This window comes from Pseudophryne corroboree, chromosome 5 (assembly GCF_028390025.1).
Source record: "Pseudophryne corroboree isolate aPseCor3 chromosome 5, aPseCor3.hap2, whole genome shotgun sequence".
Classification (NCBI taxonomy): domain Eukaryota; kingdom Metazoa; phylum Chordata; class Amphibia; order Anura; family Myobatrachidae; genus Pseudophryne; species Pseudophryne corroboree.
In genome coordinates this window covers 284,036,835-284,056,958 of record NC_086448.1, presented here as the reverse complement: position 1 = coordinate 284,056,958, position 20,124 = coordinate 284,036,835, and positions in this window count along the sequence as shown.

Here is a 20,124-nt window from a genome sequence, read left to right as displayed (position 1 = left end):
GTATTGCGCCAGGTCAAGGGACCCTCAGGCAATAGCTGTAGACGCTCTGATAACACCGTGGGTGTACCAGTCAGTGTATGTGTTCCCTCCTCTGCCTCTCATACCCAAGGTACTGAGATTGATAAGATGGAGAGGAGTAAGCACTATATTCGTGGCTCCGGATTGGCCAAGAAGGACTTGGTAACCGGAACTTCAAGAGATGCTCACGGAGGATCCGTGGCCTCTACCTCTAAGAAGGGACCTGCTCCAGCAAGGACCCTGTCTGTTCCAAGACTTACCGCGGCTGCGTTTGACGGCATGGCGGTTGAACGCCGGATCCTGAAGGAAAAAAGGCATTCCGGATGAAGTCATCCCTATCCTGATCAAAGCCAGGAAGGATGTAACCGCAAAACATTATCACCGCATTTGGCGAAAATATGTTGCGTGGTGCGAGACCAGTAAGGACCGACGGAGGAAATTCAACTGGGTCGATTCCTACATTTCCTGCAAACAGGAGTGTCTATGGGCCTGAAATTGGGGTCCATTAAGGTTCAAATTTCGGCCTGTCAATTTTCTTCCAAAAAGAACTAGCTTCAGTCCCTGAAGTTCAGACGTTTGTAAAAGGGGTACTGCATATACAGCCTCCTTTTGTGCCTCCAGTGGCACTTTGGGATCTCAAATGTAGTTTTTGGGTTCCAAAAGTCACATTGGTTTGAACCACTTAAATCTGTGGAGTTAAAATATCTCACAGGGAAAGTGGTCATGCTGTTGGCCCTGGCCTGGGCCAGGCGCGTGTCAGAATTGGCGGCTTTATCCTGTAAAAGCCCTTATCTGATTTTCCATTCGGACAGGGCGGAATGGAGGACTCGTCCTCAGTTTCTCCCTAAGGTGGTTTTCAGCGTTTCACCTGAACCAACCTATTGTGGTGCCTGCGGCTACTAGGGACTTGGAGGACTCCAAGTTGCTAGACGTTGTCAGGGCCCTGAAAATATATGTTTCCAGGATGGCTGGAGTCAGAAAATCTGACTCGCTGTTTATCCTATATGCACCCAACAAGCTGGGTGCTCCTGCTTCTAAGCAGACTATTGCTCGTTGGATTTGTAGTACAATTCAGCTTGCACATTCTGTGGCAGGCCTGCCACAGCCAAAATCTGTAAAAGCCCATTCCACAAGGAAGGTGGGCTCATCTTGGGCGGCTGCCCGAGGGGTCTCGGCTTTACAACTTTGCCGAGCAGCTACTTGGTCAGGAGCAAATACGTTTGTAAAATTCTACAAAATTGATACCCTGGCTGAGGAGGACCTGGAGTTCTCTCATTTGGTGCTGCAGAGTCATCCGCACTCTCCCGCCCGTTTGGGAGCTTTGGTATAATCCCCATGGTCCTTACGGAGTCCCCAGCATCCACTTAGGACGTTAGAGAAAATAAGAATTTACTTACAGATAATTCTATTTCTCGTAGTCCGTAGTGGATGCTGGGCGCCCATCCCAAGTGCGGATTGTCTGCAATACTGGTACATAGTTATTGTTACCAAAAAAATCGGGTTATTGCTGTAGTGAGCCATCTTTTCTAGAGGCTCCTCTGTTATCATGCTGTTAACTGGGTTCAGATCACAAGTTGTACAGTGTGATTGGTGTGGCTGGTATGAGTCTTACCCGTGACAATGCCAAATTCCCTTGTCGTATAAACAACCCTTTATGAAGCTAAGAACACTGTACGCTGTTTGCTTAAGAAATACCGTATGGGTACGCTATCTGCGTAACGATCGCTAAGCCGTAGGCGAGACGCTCAAGCGTCACGTTCGCTCACGGCCCAGTGATCACAGGACACGTTATTGGTTATGTCTAGGGGAATGATTCGCTGTAGCGTAGCCTACGCTCGAGACCACGAGGAGGTCACCAGCGATGCAGACGCTCACAACACTATACCTTTATGTTAAAACCTTATACCAATGAAATACACTGAATACCTTAATATGAGTACAGGGTGTAAGTGCAACCTTGTGTAACCTGACTAACTACAAAGCTGCTTGAGCGTCACCGACGCTCAAGTGAACACTTAACACTATAGAAAATACACAGATACTGGTTTAGGTTCCAAAGCCTATTAACTATGTATTATAACTAATATACTTGCAAAAAGGAATCACAGTACAAATGATACACTACAGTATAACATAAACCACCTAACCAGATAACTATACAGGAAACACACTACAATATAATACAGTTAAGTTTAAGGAGAAATAAGAGAAGATGAGAAGACAAGAGAGAGAGAGAGATTTGAGAGAGATTGGCTCACAATAACATTAAAAGACAATATGGTTGCAGCGAAGCTTACACATGTGAGGAACAATCGCTGCGCAGTTAATCAATGCTGAGAATCTTTGTTTAGAAAGTACTTGAGCTTACCCATGCTGCCTGTCCCTATATACACAACACCCAGCTACACAATCGTCCCTACAATGCCGCATGGGGCAGAAGCTAGACTCCATCTTATTCCAAAATGTCCAAGCCTCAAAACAATGCATATGTTCTGATTTTACAATTCCAAACAATCTAAATCACCTTTCACAATTTCAAGCAAACACAGTATCTCTATAACCAGAGCATATGAGTTATCACAAGACCAGACCACCAGGTACTCACAAGTATCAGCCTGCCATTGCTACCAGCACATATTCAAAAGTACTGCATGGTGGTATTTATGATTAACAAGATCCCAGCTACCATCACAGATTCCACAGGGCACCAACACTAACACCCAACAATCATCACAGCCAAGTTACAATATCCTATTTAAACCAGAAAGCAATATGTCTATATTTCCTTCTATAGCCATGTGATTCTATACTTAGCCTTTGGGAAGGAATTCTGTCCTGGGGATGTAGCCGCCATGCTGCTTGATGCTAGCTTAGTTCTGAGTGTCCGTCAGCCCTGTGATCTCCAGTGGGTATATCATACCTGCATTCCAGCTGTGGGGGTGTGTCAACCACAGGAAGTGTGTGTCCCTCCCAGCATGTGAGCCAGCTGCATCAGTGGCCTTGGTTATGTAACACAATGGGTGATGACCAACACATTCCTGTCTAGTGAGAAGCTATTGTTTGGCGAATACAAAACAGAATCCTGTCTGGGTTTTGTTCTATATTCATGATGTCCACTTTCAGTTGAGACAATGACATCTCAGCCCTCATTCTCCTGTATACAAATCCAGCCCCATTTGTAAACACAGGTGTTGGCCCTCCTTATTGAGTCTCAAAAGCTCAGTGTAATTAAAGGCTATTGTACTCCGTCTGCGGGAAAGATACTGATTTGGAGTACAATTGATCTTCAATTACTATTCCTGTGTTTACCTTATGCATGTGTAGATATGAGGCCCTCTTAACATGCAAACTATTGTTTGGGGGATCTCTGAGGTCAAAGAGACATTTGAGACCTACTGATGCCTGTCTCCAACTGTTCAGATGCATGACTAAGTAAGAACAAATAATAATAAATAAATGGACATAACTTCTTATGTCCATAACTATTCGCACGAGCAATTAATACGCTCCAAACCAACACTGGAATATTGCTAATTAAATACTCTTCCGATGGGTACCAAACACTGCTGTATGATTCCTGTTAGACCCTTCGTACGATGCAAAGAGGGACTCCTCAGCTCAGGGACATTCTATTTTAACCAAACTTTCAGAATCTATCAAAGGGACCATGATCTATAAACTACATTAATTGTGAACAGTTGTAACGAATGGGTCGCACGCTACGACTACGTAAACTCTACCGTAAATACGCATACCGCGCCTGCGAGTGCACGCTATTGCGGGTATGCGCCTCCACGGGAGAGCGCACGCATGCGCAGCACGGACCAGTGTGCGGTGCAAATATGGCAACGTGCATAGAGACATTTTTCTGACTTCGACAGTCCACCCTTTGGCAGTCAATAATAACTGCCACAAAACGTTTAAGGAGAAAAATGTAAGTCAGGGGTTAATTGATTTCCATGGTGGGGTAAGGAAGAAGAGAGGAGTAGGTGTGAAAAGGGTATGACCTAGTGAGAGAGTAGAAGCATGTGTGTATGAGTCCATGTTTGGAGGGTCATGTATCATCGTGCCGTACGTGTGGTAAATCAAGCTTCGAGGTATTGCGAAGTATACATTTGAATTCCTTCTTATCCCGTACTAAGGGTCTGTGGATGGGCTGTCAAACTCTACCGAGCTCATTTCGGCTATGGTTGTAACAAAATGGGGATGCACATTTTAGTTGATGATACATGAATGGGGGAGGTATGTGGTTGCTGATATCTGTGCCTGTATTCCCTGTCGACTATGTGTGTTATTACCTGAGGGTTGTAGAGATGAAGATAAAGAACACTTATGGAGAATGCAATGATATTCTATGTCAGGGAAATGTACATCTGTCGTTGAGGTTGTGTTCGGTATCTGTTGAGAGTCGTCTTCTTTGCGCTGTATTGCTCCTTAGGCATGAGCAAATAGCTTTGTCTGAGCCATCAGATTTACAAAAAATGTTGGGCTAGCGTGAGTTTAAAAGTACTAGGGAAACTGGGGATCCATGGCAAAGTTCATCAAGTGTCCATATCATAGGTTGTCAAAACTTCATCTTTGGTGCTTGTCTGTTGTCTGTATAGCGTCTCGTCAACTTCCACGTCCAAGGGGGTCTTTGCATCTTGGAGAAAAGCAGAAAAACAGGTGAAAGAAACGGACCGTATAATCGCATTTTTCATCACATTCTGGTTTCTATCATTGGGTCATAAATCAAATCCAGGTTAATTACAGTTTCCTCACTCCTCAAGCTCATCACTTTTGTACTTTGTTTGCACCTCATTAAAGCCTGCCCGCATCTAAATATCAATCCAATTGATATAACGACACCCAAGATACATAGTAGAAACTTTCCAACATCCTTTATGACTCCTTGAGCCCATTCTCCCAAACCGGAGAACCAATTTCGCGGGTTCAACCATGACACCCAACTAGTCAGCTCATTACCTACAGCAGCAAGGGTGAGATTGTGTTTTCGACGAAATTCCCACTTCAATTGGAGAATATCGTCCATCTTTTGGTCTATGACCTCTACCGGATCCTCGGTGCTATTTGTGATATACGTGCAACACTTTATGCCGTACTGTGTTGCCAATGTAACACAATATCCGCCTGTTACTGCTGTAAGATAATTAAGAACCATCCTATGCTGAACTAGTTCTGTTTTGTAAGCTTGAAGTTCTCTTCCAGTGTATCTAAACGTGTCATCATACATTTCAGTGATATTATCTAACAAATTGGCGAGTGCGGAAATGTATCTATAATTCATCACTCCTCGAGCGGTACGAGTGAAATCTAACGCTACCAGAACCTGAATCCCGGTGGATTCATGGATAAGATCGGAGGCCGGATGCTCTAACCTTTCTGACAGTTGTCTTTTAACTCGGTGCTCGTAATGAGTGTGAGTATAAGGAGCTTGGGCACCACGGTGTATGTCCTTCATTTTGTCATGTGTAACAGTCATCACTTCAGGCAATACTTTTCCAATATAACACAATCCTTCAGAGTTTGGGGCAAGCCACTTGTACGCCTTTCTCCCGCATATGAAATATGCGTCATCGGGGAGAACATATGGGACGGAGAAGGACATGACCATGTTACAAACCTTCCAGGTGAAATCTCCTGACCCTAATTCTTCCATCTGCTTAAGGCACGTATCAGTTTGTACGATATGTGTACAGTATCCTGGTGATACCTCTCCAACTCTAGTAATCCTATTTCCTAAGGTATACCTATACCGGAAAGATTTTCCTCTACTGGCTATGTGGCGTACAAGCTCTGTATCTGTAGGCATTCTATCTGCTCTATGCGAAAAGGTCATGGTTAGGTTGCTCCATGACACTTCCCAATTTCCCGGCTTTCGGGGATTGGAGATGTTAAAACATAATAGGGACTTATCCACATGGTATTGGTGAAGCTTCAAACTAGGAGGGCTGGAGATATTAAACCTCCGGTCCACCGGTCTCCCACCACTTAGCTCAAGTACCTCCCCTAACGTTAAAGGAAATGGTACTAGCCCTGATTTACTATGACCCTGAGGTACTTGAGAGCATACCCAACAATCTGTTTTATTTAACACACTACCCACTAAGGAGTGATAGTCACTCAATGGATGCCGGTCCATATGGATATTAAAACTGGATTGGCATTTCTTTATGCATCCATCCTCTACCAGATTGTCACAGAGCCTACAGATACAATTTTCTTTTTGAACTAACAATCCTTCACAATTGTTTACAAATAACATGGTTGTTAGATCGTGCCCGGTACTCGCCTTTGCTTGGTGATTGGGTTGCTATTGGAAATTTACACCTCCGTCTCAGTCATCAGGACCTTTCTGGATCCTTTCTCGACCTCACTGGTACTCTCACCGAAACAGACTGCTCTGGTCAACATCATGGTTAACGGGAAAAATCCATATCACAGTCTCTTGGGGCAAGTCCATCTTACAGGAGGAGAAAAGAAGAAATTTGTAAATGGGGTATAAGAAAATCAGTTTGAGGGGGAGAGAACTCGTTACGATAATAAGTTCTCTCGTCTTGTTGTTCTTCTTGTTCTGCTGTCCTCTCAAAGGTGTTGTCTCTCAGTCTTCAAAAACGATCATTCTGGTGATGCAATATTCCTTCCTAACCGACGATCTTTCTGTAAGGAGCAAAAATCTGGCATTACCATTGGTCCAACTGAGGGGTGACATAGCATCTTTAAACCATGGAAACATGAGTGAGAAGAGAGAGACAACAAAAAAAAAAACAAAAGAGATAGAGAACAATTCATGTGCATATATACATTACATAACTCGACAATAACCATCAATAAGAAAAGAGAAACAAAGCATTTTTAAACATTGTAAGAAAACATTGTTAGCATTAGAAAAACATTGTCAGACTTATTAGGCTGTCATATCTATGTGTCTACTGGTCTCCTTGAGCAGTCCCTCCCCACCAGCACCTGCATTACTCCACTGTCTGTATCTGGCCAGAAATACATTGTGGCGGAGGTCATGCTGGGGTTTGGTAGACTTCTGCAAGGACCAAGTGGGTATGCAATGTGTGAATTCTTACCACTACTAGTCAGAGATGGGGATAGAGAGAGGGAGAGAAAAACATTTTTCACAAATACATTTACAACTTTTCACCTGGTCATTCCTGTGTCTTTAGTGAATGACCTCCCACTTAATTAACCGTTACTTCAGGCTTGCCTCCATTCCTAATAATCACCTTTCCTGCCTATGTGATCCTTGATTATAATGGTGTGTATTGTAATTTTGCTCATTTCTTGGTCTAGGGGGTCTAATTTTATGTGGGCTGTTGCAGTTACTGGCATAATGCCCTTCTCTTTTGCACAGATCACAAATCCTTAAGTTCCTCCATGTGCCAATGGCCTGGGGTTTTGGTTGATTTGATGCCTCCTCAAACGCTTGGATGCTCATCACCATCAACCGCTTTCCCTGTACCTCCCTGATTCCTTGGATACCATGATTATGTCGTTGTCTAGGGAATTGATATACCTTCTGTGAATCTTTGATCATACAGTTAGATCTTTCCTAGGATCTGGGAAATCAGACATGATTGATCTCAATTCTGTCCGGGACCAGGGACGGCGCATTGCACTGTCCTTGACGGGAATGATTCCCTGATCGTCAGTCTTCCCATTGGGGACTGTGATCACCCTGACAGGACTAAACTCAATCACATCACCTTGTTTTGGTCTTACAATATGAGGTACATTTGTTTGTGCGTGATATAAAACATTGTACGTACCTGTGGACACGACCTCACCTGACCCTCCGTTAGGGGGTTTGATTATTGCCTTTACCAATTTGGTCGCGTCCACCTGGATGTCTTGTAGGATGGCTTCTTTAAGAGGTGCCGACATCGTTCTGGGCTCACTTTCTTGTTGGTAATCCTGAGGGAAGTTTAACATGGGGTGCAGCTTGCACAGGTTAATAGTTGTACATTCAACAGTATTACAATAATCATTGTTACATTTATTACACTTATTCTTATAATCTATATTACAGTTGCTAAGAGCGTTTTTATTGTTCACCCTTGTGTCTTTCTCTCCGCAATCAACCCCTCTCCTGATGCCACTGTCTCTCCTCTCAAGATAAGAGTCAGAAAAGTCAATAGACTCTTTTTGTAATTCACTTTCCTGTTGCCATAACTGTAAATATTCATAATGTTTATTTTGTCTCTTCGTTGGTTCAATGAGACTTATCCTCCTCCTTAAATTTTGTAACACTACTGGACTGAAGCTACCTATTCTTGGGAATTTGTCCCTGTCTTGTACAGTCATTCTCTCCCATTCATCACATAAAACCTCTGTGTGACTACCGTATTTTTCACACATTACATATCGTGCCGACCCAACTGGTCGGTTCTCTGAATCAACCCGAACCGAGGTTGATCGCCCCCTACCTGAACAAATGGCCCCCATAATCTGCAGGCGTTGCTTATTCCTCCTTGGATCTTTATCTCAAGGTTTTCAGCGAACCCTTACAAACAAACCAAGATGTCCTTGGGCAGGCCGGCGGTGGTGGTTTATCAAGTACCCCACTTACTTCTCGCCCACGTTGGCCTGTGCTGCAATCACTGTAACCAGAGCTGCTGTACCCAACCCAGGGCCCCTGTGAACCTTTATTTACTGGGGCGCGTTCCCCAGCAAGTATCGGTTGTTGGATAGTTCCTGAGTGACCAGCGAACTTCCCTTCCAAAAATAAAAAATTACACAAATCACGTCAGAATGTACAAATAGCGTTTGTGACCACTTTACTCTAATGGTATTAGGTCAGATTACTAACTACTGCACACAATTACGTGCGGTCCAATCGTTCAGTACACGAGCACTACTTGTCATGTACTGAAAGATCAATGGAATCGATGTTTCCGGCCGCGATTCCTTCAGCAAGAGCTTGTATGGCCTATATGGGTTCTGCACCAACACCCCAGGCGTTGTGCCACTGGACTTTTATAGCGGACCTCTTTGTCTATTTTACCTGTTACCTTATGACCTCCTGGTCTGTTACCTTATGACCTCCTGGTCTGTTACCTTATGACCTCCTGGTCTGTTACCTTATGACCTCCTGGTCTTGTTACCTTATGGTCCGCTATACTCTAATGCTCAAATATTATTTAACCAGGGATGCCTCCCTAGCCACCGTATATGTCACTTACACGTATGTCCCTTGACGAGTACCCGGCTTTCCTTTTGGTTCCACCTTACAGTTATATAAACTTTTGTATACAAAACACACTCACTCAACACATGTACACTTTCTATATCTATTTCTGCGCAGAAATTGTCTTTAGGCCAAAAGTGTTACCAATTAGGAGCAGGATCTGTTAAACTAAATTTCAGATTTTCCAAAAATAGATTTGCGTTATTTACCGCTTCGCGTTATCTACCGCTGTGCGTTAATTATCGCCTTTGCGTTACTTCACTTTATCACAACTTGAGCTACGTGGGCGTAACCGGACGCTACGTTGCGTAATGTACACTGCGTGCGTCTGCCTTTTGGATTGCGTACGCTAGTCTTTGTTAGCGACACGTGTACGCAATGCAAAGGATCCACCGTAACACAATATATTTTTATCAATGTAAATGATCCCTGATCATCTACCGCAATCCACACTGACTGCCTTGTATCTCAGACAAACCGTGTGTTGTTCTATACTTTAACTATTACCTCTACTATGAAATAACAGCAAATCTCTTTTTAGCACTTTCTATCAACTATAAAATTGGCAAACAGGAATAGTGATATACGAAAATGAAACAGAAATGCAGATATATATGCGTGCGTACGCAAGACAAAAGAAAAATAAACAGTTTTAAAAGGACACAAGCGTTTTGTTCTTACTTCCGGTTACCGGGTTCCTTCAGCACTCTTTATCTAAGCGAAGCAGACGCTTATCCCGCCAGCACTATGAGACAATCTCCCACCCTTTGCTGGGGGATAATGTCTGCTGATCTACCTAGTGCAGATGTGAGAAGTATAGGACGAGTTCCCAATTGACAATGCCAAATTCCCTTGTCGTATAAACAACCCTTTATGAAGCTAAGAACACTGTACGCTGTTTGCTTAAGAAATACCGTATGGGTACGCTATCTGCGTAACGATCGCTAAGCCGTAGGCGAGACGCTCAAGCGTCACGTTCGCTCACGGCCCAGTGATCACAGGACACGTTATTGGTTATGTCTAGGGGAATGATTCGCTGTAGCGTAGCCTACGCTCGAGACCACGAGGAGGTCACCAGCGATGCAGACGCTCACAACACTATACCTTTATGTTAAAACCTTATACCAATGAAATACACTGAATACCTTAATATGAGTACAGGGTGTAAGTGCAACCTTGTGTAACCTGACTAACTACAAAGCTGCTTGAGCGTCACCGACGCTCAAGTGAACACTTAACACTATAGAAAATACACAGATACTGGTTTAGGTTCCAAAGCCTATTAACTATGTATTATAACTAATATACTTGCAAAAAGGAATCACAGTACAAATGATACACTACAGTATAACATAAACCACCTAACCAGATAACTATACAGGAAACACACTACAATACAATACAGTTAAGTTTAAGGAGAAATAAGAGAAGATGAGAAGACAAGAGAGAGAGAGAGATTTGAGAGAGATTGGCTCACAATAACATTAAAAGACAATATGGTTGCAGCGAAGCTTACACATGTGAGGAACAATCGCTGCGCAGTTAATCAATGCTGAGAATCTTTGTTTAGAAAGTACTTGAGCTTACCCATGCTGCCTGTCCCTATATACACAACACCCAGCTACACAATCGTCCCTACAATGCCGCATGGGGCAGAAGCTAGACTCCATCTTATTCCAAAATGTCCAAGCCTCAAAACAATGCATATGTTCTGATTTTACAATTCCAAACAATCTAAATCACCTTTCACAATTTCAAGCAAACACAGTATCTCTATAACCAGAGCATATGAGTTATCACAAGACCAGACCACCAGGTACTCACAAGTATCAGCCTGCCATTGCTACCAGCACATATTCAAAAGTACTGCATGGTGGTATTTATGATTAACAAGATCCCAGCTACCATCACAGATTCCACAGGGCACCAACACTAACACCCAACAATCATCACAGCCAAGTTACAATATCCTATTTAAACCAGAAAGCAATATGTCTATATTTCCTTCTATAGCCATGTGATTCTATACTTAGCCTTTGGGAAGGAATTCTGTCCTGGGGATGTAGCCGCCATGCTGCTTGATGCTAGCTTAGTTCTGAGTGTCCGTCAGCCCTGTGATCTCCAGTGGGTATATCATACCTGCATTCCAGCTGTGGGGGTGTGTCAACCACAGGAAGTGTGTGTCCCTCCCAGCATGTGAGCCAGCTGCATCAGTGGCCTTGGTTATGTAACACAATGGGTGATGACCAACACATTCCTGTCTAGTGAGAAGCTATTGTTTGGCGAATACAAAACAGAATCCTGTCTGGGTTTTGTTCTATATTCATGATGTCCACTTTCAGTTGAGACAATGACATCTCAGCCCTCATTCTCCTGTATACAAATCCAGCCCCATTTGTAAACACAGGTGTTGGCCCTCCTTATTGAGTCTCAAAAGCTCAGTGTAATTAAAGGCTATTGTACTCCGTCTGCGGGAAAGATACTGATTTGGAGTACAATTGATCTTCAATTACTATTCCTGTGTTTACCTTATGCATGTGTAGATATGAGGCCCTCTTAACATGCAAACTATTGTTTGGGGGATCTCTGAGGTCAAAGAGACATTTGAGACCTACTGATGCCTGTCTCCAACTGTTCAGATGCATGACTAAGTAAGAACAAATAATAATAAATAAATGGACATAACTTCTTATGTCCATAACTATTCGCACGAGCAATTAATACGCTCCAAACCAACACCGGAATATTGCTAATTAAATACTCTTCCGATGGGTACCAAACACTGCTGTATGATTCCTGTTAGACCCTTCGTACGATGCAAAGAGGGACTCCTCAGCTCAGGGACATTCTATTTTAACCAAACTTTCAGAATCTATCAAAGGGACCATGATCTATAAACTACATTAATTGTGAACAGTTGTAACGAATGGGTCGCACGCTACGACTACGTAAACTCTACCGTAAATACGCATACCGCGCCTGCGAGTGCACGCTATTGCGGGTATGCGCCTCCACGGGAGAGCGCACGCATGCGCAGCACGGACCAGTGTGCGGTGCAAATATGGCAACGTGCATAGAGACATTTTTCTGACTTCGACACCCGGGATTCAAAATCCTTCCTTATTGTGTTTGCTCGTCCGGGCACAGTATCCTAACTGAGGCTTGGAGGAGGGTCATAGGGGGAGGAGCCAGTGCACACCAGATAGTCCTAAAACTTTCTTTAGATGTGCCCAGTCTCCTGCGGAGCCGCTATTCCCCATGGTCCTTACGGAGTCCCCAGCATCCACTACGGACTACGAGAAATAGAATTATCGGTAAGTAAATTCTTATTTTTTGACTATGGAGGAGGAAGGGGGGATTGTGCTGCCTGTGCCTGTGTTTTTGACTAGGGAGGAGGGATTGTGCTGCCTGTGTTTTTGACTATGGAGGAGGGAGGGGGGATTGTGCTGCCTGTGACTTCTGATTGTGGAGTGGGGAGTGCTGGGGAGAGGAGTTGTCTGTGCTCAGATAAAATCAAAAATAAGAATTTACTTACCGATAATTCTATTTCTCGTAGTCCGTAGTGGATGCTGGGGACTCCGTAAGGACCATGGGGAATAGCGGCTCCGCAGGAGACTGGGCACAAAAGTAAAGCTTTAGAACTACCTGGTGTGCACTGGCTCCTCCCCCCCATGACCCTCCTCCAAGCCTCAGTTAGGATACTGTGCCCGGAAGAGCGTACACAATAAGGAAGGATTTTGAATCCCGGGTAAGACTCATACCAGCCACACCAATCACACCATATAACTTGTGATCTAAACCCAGTTAACAGCATGATAACAGAGGAGCCTCTAGAAAAGATGGCTCACTACAGCAATAACCCGATTTTTTGGTAACAATAACTATGTACCAGTATTGCAGACAATCCGCACTTGGGATGGGCGCCCAGCATCCACTACGGACTACGAGAAATAGAATTATCTGTAAGTAAATTCTTATTTTCTCTGACGTCCTAGTGGATGCTGGGGACTCCGTAAGGACCATGGGGATTATACCAAAGCTCCCAAACGGGCGGGAGAGTGCGGATGACTCTGCAGCACCAAATGAGAGAACTCCAGGTCCTCCTCAGCCAGGGTATCAAATTTGTAGAATTTTACAAACGTATTTGCTCCTGACCAAGTAGTTGCTCGGCAAAGTTGTAAAGCCGAGACCCCTCGGGCAGCCGCCCAAGATGAGCCCACCTTCCTTGTGGAATGGGCTTTTACAGATTTTGGCTGTGGCAGGCCTGCCACAGAATGTGCAAGCTGAATTGTACTACAAATCCAACGAGCAATAGTCTGCTTAGAAGCAGGAGCACCCAGCTTGTTGGGTGCATACAGAATAAACAACGAGTCAGATTTTCTGACTCCAGCCGTCCTGGAAACCTATATTTCCAGGGCTCTGACAACGTCTAGCAACTTGGAGTCCTCCAAGTCCCTAGTAGCCGCAGGCACCACAATAGGTTGATTCAGGTGAAACGCTGAAAACCACCTTAGGGAGAAACTGAGGACGAGTCCTCAATTCCGCCCTGTCCGAATGGAAAATCAGATGAGGGCTTTTACAGGATAAAGCCGCCAATTCTGACACGCACCTGGCCCAGGCCAGGGCCAACAGCATGACCACTTTCCATGTGAGATATTTTAACTCCACATATTTAAGTGGTTCAAACCAATGTGACTTTTGGAACCCAAAAACTACATTTAGATCCCAAGGTGCCACTGGAGGCACAAAAGGAGGCTGTATATACAGTACCCCTTTTACAAACGTCTGAACTTCAGGGACTGAAGCTAGTTCTTTTTGGAAGAAAATTGACAGGGCCGAAATTTGAACCTTAATGGACCCCCATTTCAGGCCCATAGACACTCCTGTTTGCAGGAAATGTAGGAATCGACCTAGTTGAAAATTCCTCCGTCGGGGCCTTACTGGCCTCGCACCACGCAACATATTTTCGCCAAATGCGGTGATAATGTTTTGCGGTTATATCTTTCCTGGCTTTGATCAGGATAGGAATGACTTCATCCGGAATGCCTTTCTCCTTCAGGATCCGGCGTTCAACCGCCATGCCGTCAAACGCAGCCGCGGTAAGTCTTGGAACAGACAGGGTCCTTGCTGGAGCAGGTCCCTTCTTAGAGGTAGAGGCCACGGATCCTCCGTGAGCATCTCTTGAAGTTCCGGTTACCAAGTCCTTCTTGGCCAATCCGGAGCCACGAATATAGTGCTTACTCCTCTCCCTCTTCTAATTCTCAGTACCTTGGGTATGAGAGGCAGAGGAGGGAACACATACACTGACTGGTACACCCACTGTGTTACCAGAGCGTCTACAGCTATTGCCTGAGGGTCCCTTGACCTGGCGCAATACTTGTCGAGTTTTATAAACATGTGGAAGACTTCTGGGTGAAGTCCCCACTCTCCCGGGTGGAGGTCGTGTCTGCTGAGGAAGTCTGCTTCCCAGTTGTCCACTCCCGGAATGAATACTGCTGACAGTGCTATCACATGATTTTCCGCCCAGCGAAGAATCCTTGCAGCTTCTGCCATTGCCCTCCTGCTTCTTGTGTCACCCTGTCTGTTTACGTGGGTGACTGCCGTGATGTTGTCCGAATGGATCAACTCCGGGTGACCTTGAAGCAGAGGTCTTGCTGAGCTTAGAGCATTGTAAATGGCCCTTAGCTTCAGGATATTTATGTCCGTGGTCACCAGGACCCAGTCCTGAATGTGCGGCCCTCTAGAAGATGAGCACTCTGCAACCACCACAGGAGAGACACCCTTGTGCTTGGTGACAGGGTTATCCGCTGATGCATCTGAAGATGCGACCCGGACCATTTGTCCAGCAGATCCCACTGGAAAGTTCTTGCGTGGAATCTGCCGAATGAGATTGCTTCGTAGGAAGCCACCATTTTTCCCAGAACCATTTCATTGATGTACTGAGACTTGGCTCGGTTATAGGAGGTTCCCGACTAGCTCGGATAACTCCCTGACTTTCTCCTCCGGGAGAAACACCTTTTTCTGGACTGCGTCCAGGATCATCCCTAGTAACAGAAGACGAGTCGTCGGAATCAGCTGCGATTTTGGAATATTGAGAATCCAATCGTGCTGCCGCAACACTACCTGAGATAGTGCTACACCGACCTCCAACTGTTCCCTGGATCTTACCCTTATCAGGGAATCGTCCAAGTAAGGGATAACTAAAATTCCCTTCCTTCGAAGGAGTATCATCATTTCGGCCATTACCTTGGTAAAGACCCGGGGTGCCGTGGACCATCCATACGGCAGCGTCTGAAACTGATAGTGACAGTTCTGTACCATAAACCTGAGGTACCCTTGGTGAGAAGGGTAAATTGGGACATGAAGGTAAGCATCCTTGATGTCCCGAGACATCATGTAGTCCCCTTCTTCCAGGTTCGCAATCACTGCTCTGAGTGACTCAATCTTGAATTTGAACCTCCGTATGTAAGTGTTCAAGATTTTAGATTTAGAATCGGTCTCACCGAGCCGTCCGGCTTCGGTACCACAACAGTGTGGAATAATACCCCGTTCCCTGTTGCAGGAGGGGTACCTTAATTATCACCTGCTGGGAATACAGCTTGTGAATGGCTTCCAAAACTGCCTCCCTGTCAGAAGGAGACATCGGTAAAGCCGACTTTAGGAAACGGCGAGGGGGAGACGTCTCGAATTCCAATTTGTACCCCTGAGATATCACCTGAAGGATTCAGGGGTCTACTTGCGAGTGAGCCCACTGCGCGCTGAAATTCATTGAGACGGGCCCCCACCGTGCCTGATTCTGCTTGTAAAGCCCCAGCGTCATACTGAGGGCTTGGCAGAGGCGGGAGAGGGCTTCTGTTCCTGGGAACTGGCTGATTTCTGCAGCCTTTTTCCTCTCCCTCTGTCACGGGGCAGAAATGAGGAACCTTTTGCCCGCTTGCCCACGAAAAGACTGCGCCTGATAATACGGCGTCTTCTTATGTTGAGAGGCGACCTGGGGTACAAACGTGGATTTCCCAGCTGTTGCCGTGGCCACCAGGTCTGAAAGACCGACCCCAAATAACTTCCAAATGCCGTTTGGAATCCGCATCACCTGACCACTGTCGTGTCCATAACCCTCTACTGGCAGAAATGGACAACGCACTTAGACTTGATGCCAGTCGGCAAATATTCCGCTGTGCATCACGCATATATAGAAATGCATATTTTAAATGCTCTATAGGCAATAATATACTGTCCCTATCTAGGGTATCAATATTTTCAGTCAGGGAATCCGACCACGCCAACCCAGCACTGCACATCCAGGCTGAGGCGATTGCTGGTCGCAGTATAACACCAGTATGTGTGTAAATACATTTTAGGATACCCTCCTGCTTTCTATCAGCAGGATCCTTAAGGGCGGCCATCTCAGGAGAGGGTAGAGCCCTTGTTCTTACAAGCGTGTGAGCGCTTTACCCACCCTAGGGGGTGTTTCCCAACACACCCTAACCTCTGGCGGGAAAGGATATAATGCCAATAACATTTTAGCAATTATCAGTTGTTATCGGGGGAAACCCACGCATCATCACACACATCATTTAATTTCTCAGATTCAGGAAAACTACAGGTAGTTTTTCCTCACCGAACATAATACCCCTTTTTGGTGGTACTCGTATTATCAGAAATGTGTAAAACATTTTTCATTGCCTCAATCATGTAACGTGTGGCCCTACTGGAAGTCACATTTGTCGCTTCACCGTCGACACTGGAGTCAGTATCCGTGTCGGCGTCTATATCTGCCATCTGAGGTAACGGGCGCTTTAGAGCCCCTGACGGCCTATGAGACGTCTGGACAGGCACAAGCTGAGTAGCCGGCTGTCTCATGTCAACCACTGTCTTTTATACAGAGCTGACACTGTCACGTAATTCCTTCCAACAGTTCATCCACTCAGGTGTCGACCCCCTAGGGGGTGACATCACTATTACAGGCAATCTGCTCCGTCTCCACATCATTTTTCTCCTCATACATGTCGACACAAACGTACCGACACACAGCACACACACAGGGAATGCTCTGATAGAGGACAGGACCCCACTAGCCCTTTGGGGAGACAGAGGGAGAGTTTGCCAGCACACACCAGAGCGCTATATATATATACAGGGATAACCTTATATAAGTGTTTTTCCCCTTATAGCTGCTGTATTTTTAATACTGCGCGTAATTAGTGCCCCCTCTCTTTTTTAACCCTTTCTGTAGTGTAGTGACTGCAGGGGAGAGCCAGGGAGCTTCCCTCTAACGGAGCTGTGAGGGAAAATGGCGCCAGTGTGCTGAGGAGATAGGCTCCGCCCCCTTCTCGGCGGCCTTATCTCCCGTTTTTCTGTGTATTCTGGCAGGGGTTAAATTCATCCATATAGCCCAGGAGCTATATGTGATGCATTTTTTTTGCCATCCAAGGTGTTTTTATTGCGTCTCAGGGCGCCCCCCCCCCAGCGCCCTGCACCCTCAGTGACCGGAGTGTGAAGTGTGCTGAGAGCAATGGCGCACAGCTGCAGTGCTGTGCGCTACCTTGTTGAAGACAGGACGTCTTCTGCCGCCGATTTTCCGGACCTCTTCTGTCTTCTGGCTCTGTAAGGGGGCCGGCGGCGCGGCTCTGGGACCTATCCATGGCTGGGCCTGTGATCGGTCCCTCTGGAGCTAATGTCCAGTAGCCTAAGAAGCCCAATCCACTCTGCACGCAGGTGAGTTCGCTTCTTCTCCCCTTAGTCCCTCGATGCAGTGAGCCTGTTGCCAGCAGGTCTCACTGAACATAAAAAACCTAAAACTAAACTTTTCACTAAGCAGCTCAGGAGAGCCACCTAGTGTGCACCCTTCTCGTTCGGGCACAAAAATCTAACTGAGGCTTGGAGGAGGGTCATGGGGGGAGGAGCCAGTGCACACCAGGTAGTTCTAAAGCTTTACTTTTGTGCCCAGTCTCCTGCGGAGCCGCTATTCCCCATGGTCCTTACGGAGTCCCCAGCATCCACTAGGACGTCAGAGAAATATAAATAGTACACAAGACATTAATAAAATGAAAAATCAAATCCAGCAGTCACATAACCTAATATGCTATTGCCAATATATATATATATATATATATATATATACACACACACACATATACACGTCGTTGTTTGCAGTTTATATATACATGGAAACCCCCCTAGAAATCCTGCTGGTGAATAACCTAGTAGTAAGTTGTGACACCGATAAGGTGTTCGACCGGGTATCCTGGGCTCACCTTTCCCAGGTATTTCAGGTTCAGGGATTTGGCGCTCCCTTCCTTCAGGTATTCCCCACCCTTTATCATGACCCCAAAGCCTTTCTAACTGCTAATTCTACTAACACATGTTGTTTTCAATTAGCCAGAGGCACGAGACAGGGTTGCCCTTTCTCCCCCCTCCTATTTAATCTCGCCATAGACCCTATTTTCCGGTATTTTAATAAAGAATCTGTCTGGCAAGGGATGCGGATCGGGGATACAGAAGTGAAATTCTCTGACATCCCAGGATCTCTCTTTTTAAATTGCAACAGAAATGTGAAATGGGAGGCCTTAACTTACCTTGTTTGCGGCCCTTTGCCATGGCGGCTAATTATAGAGTGGCCTCTGATTGGATTAGTGCAGGGATGGGGAACCTTCGGCCCTCCAGCTGTTGTTGAACTACACATTCCAGCATGCCTTGCAACAGTTTTGCTATTTGGCTATGCAAAAACTGTTGACATCACAAATTTCTGACCAAGTCCGACCGCTACTGAAGCTTGAGGAAGGGTCGACAGGCTTGTTGAAATGGACACGGGATTTCCCTGATATTACCATGAAATCCCTGCTCTCAGCCTATCAGGTTTTGAATAAACAACTTGTCTCTATGTCCTACGTAGAGATGAATAAAAAAATTCTACACAGGGCATATTTTACTCCCAAACTTAAATATTTTAATAGGAAAGGCTGACACCTCTGCTTGTTTTAAGTGTGGATTCCATGACGCCGATATAACGCATTGTCTTTGGTCCTGTCCCCTAGTCCAACATTTGTGGACCGCCCTCCAAGGGTATATTACTCACGATTTACACCTGACTTTCACTATCAGTGATGCATGGGCCATCTGGGGGATAACCTCCGTCGAATCTAGAACTGGATTGTCCAGTGGTAACCTGAAATTGCTAGATTGGCCGCAACCGCGAAAAAGCCGATATTATCCCAATGGATATTCCCTGATCCAGTTTCTATAACTCTCCAATACCCCAGAGTGTTCTACCTCTTCACTGTTGATTGGTCTGATGTTTCCTTACAAAAGGAGCGATAGACGGTCGTCTACTTTGATATATGGTTGCCTTATATTAAAACACTATCCCCAGTAATCAAAACACTTTTACGTCAGAGCTTCCAGCTCACCACATGGTATAATATGACAGTGCTGGATACTGGCCACCCGTTTCGAGTTGAGGTTAGGATTTTCTACATCTATATGCTGTACTGTATTAATATATTATGTACTGCAATACTACTTTTTGTATTTCTTGTACTATGTGACATTGTGTGAACTTATTGTATGCTTACAATTTCTCCTGTCAATAAAAATGTTTAAAAACAAAAAAAAAAAAAAACAGTTTACCAGTCCCTGCTGCTGAAAAACATCCCAACAGCATGATGCTGCCACCACCACATTTCACTGTGGATATGGTGTTCTTGGGGTGATGGGATGTGTTGGGTTTATGCCAGACATAGCGTTTTCCTTGGTGGCCGAAAAGTTAAATTTGTCTCATCTGACCAGAGCACCTTCCCCCATACATATGGGGAGTCGTCTACATGCCTTCTGGCAAACCCAAAACGTGCCTTCTTATTTTTAACACTAAGTAATGGCTTTTTTCTGGCCACTCTTCCATAAAGCCCAGCTCT